This window comes from Triticum dicoccoides, chromosome 6A, assembly GCF_002162155.2.
Source record: "Triticum dicoccoides isolate Atlit2015 ecotype Zavitan chromosome 6A, WEW_v2.0, whole genome shotgun sequence".
In the NCBI taxonomy this organism is placed as follows: domain Eukaryota; kingdom Viridiplantae; phylum Streptophyta; class Magnoliopsida; order Poales; family Poaceae; genus Triticum; species Triticum dicoccoides.
The window spans coordinates 201,784,995-201,787,304 of NC_041390.1; positions in this window are offsets into that span (position 1 = coordinate 201,784,995).

Consider the following 2,310-nt stretch of genomic DNA (forward strand, 5'->3'; position numbering starts at 1 on the left):
TTTTTGCCCTTAATATGGACGCACGTCCTTGCGTGCGAAGATATAGCTGGTGGGTCCCAGCAGTCAGGGGGGAAACGTTTTTTCATGAAATACGGTGGCCCGTCCAATGGGTCCCTGCTGTCAGGTGGAGGAATCATTATTTTCCACGTAATAAGGAGGCACTTCCTTGCTACGGCCATGGACCCAGCTGTCAGCCTCTCCACATACAGTACTCTTCCAATGGAAGTCGTTCGTTGACCACATTGAGCACGCCGCGTCGAGAGCACCAGGGCGGTGGACGATGGCGAGGCCTAGGAAGGAGATGACCCGGAGTCGGGGAAGACGCGATAGTGGATGCCCATGCGGAGGGAAGTACGTGGGTTGACTGCTTCGGCTGCGGTGTGAGGCTGTCATCGCCGAAGAATAACAGGAGGTGTTGGTGACTATAGAGGGGTGGCATGGCCAATGGTGGTAGCACAGCCGGACACGGGAGGCAGGAGCGGGTGGAACGGCCGACGCTTGTTTGGGCGGCTGGAGCAAGAAGACCAGAGGTTGAAGAATCACTACGGCCGTTGGATGGACATCGTACGGTCACTGGAGCTAGAATCGTTCATATTGACTAAGTTAACAAAGCTCTCCGTCCCCGTCATCTTAGTAGGCCCACAAGTCAGCGTGCTTAATAACGAGGCACTTCCTTGCGTGCGAAGATATCGCTGATGGGTCCGACCTGTCAGCGGGGGGAACGTTTTTTTTGCAAAATACAGAGGCCCTTCCGGTGGGTCATAGCTGTCAGGTGGAGGAACCATTATTTTGCGCGTAATAAGGAGGCATTTCCTTGCATGCGACTGTGGACCCGGCTATCAGCCTCTCCATCCACAGTCTACTTCCGCTGGATGTCGTTCGTTGACCATGTTGACCAGTATGTGCCGAGCGCATCCAAGGTGGTGGACGACGGCGAGGCCCCGGACAGCAACGAGCCGGAGATGGGAAGACGCGGGAGTAGAGTCACACACGGAGAGGAGTACGAGGGTTAACTGGTTCTGGTGCGGTTTGGTTCGGCAGTCGGTGGAGAAGAACAGGAGGTGTGGAGGGGTGGAGGGATGGCCTGGCCAACGGTGGGGTAGTGCTTCACAATGAAGCGTGCTAAGCAGAGCTGCTAGCAGCAGGAGGCGGGAGTAGGTGGTCCCGGCGGGGCTGGAGGAAGAAGACGAGAGATTGAAGATGGATGCTAGTCGTTGGATGTAAATCCAACGGCTAACGATGTCAGAACATTTGTTGCCTAAGTTGATAATGACTTGTGTTGGCTTTGACCTATTGGCCCTCATTTCAGCCTCCAAAAATGTGGCACGTATTCAACCTTTTTTTTTTCAGAATTTAAAGTCAATTTGATCTCTTTTTTTAGAATTACAGTCCATTTGCTAGGCTGGGTGAACAAATAATGTAGCGTCCATGCGGCCCATTTATTTTTTTCCTAGAAAATTACAGGCCATTTGCACTTTTTCGATATACACGATTTTGCTGGGCTGATTCTAATTATAATGTTGGGTTGGGCGCAACAATGTTATCAAAAAATAAACAGGGGCTGAGCATTTTGTTATAAATATATTTAAATAATAAGTGATTTATTATTACATTGGTCCTTAAATCTTACCAAGCTTTTGTACACAATCACCGGGATTTTTGCTGCCAAAAAAAATCCAGGATTTTATTGTTAAGAAATTATTTTTATAAGTTAATAAGATGTGGGATATTTTTTCTTACATATGTAAGTATCTCTTAAATATATGATGACAATAACAATAATATATAATAACATATAAATAATTTAAATATATATAATTTGGACCAGGTGTTCCTATTCTTTTATAGAAAAATAGAACAGACCTTTGTGTTTTCTTCAAAAATATACATAAATTGGGCTGCTGATGTTTCAGGAAAAATAAAACCTCGGATGGGAAGTCCATAGGCCGGTCGATACATGACGGCCCTCAAAAAAATACAAACCGACATGTCGTGGGCTACGCATGTTAAAAAAGAAAGCCTAGACCGGGCAGCCCAAAACCCAGCTGATACTTGCTGCCCCAGTGATAATAAATGATACCTTCCAGCTCCCCGGCTTCGTTGTGAATTTATCTCCTATAGTAACTATGTTGAACCACCTAAAAGAATGTAACTATGTTGACAAACCCATGGGCCGCAATGTCAGTATAGCATTAGGAGGAAGTATTTTTTTGATGAGGCACTTGCTTGCTTACGGCCATAGACCCGGTGAGTCCTGACTGTCCGCCTCTCCACATACAGTCCTCTCCAGATTCCTCTCATTTGTTAGCA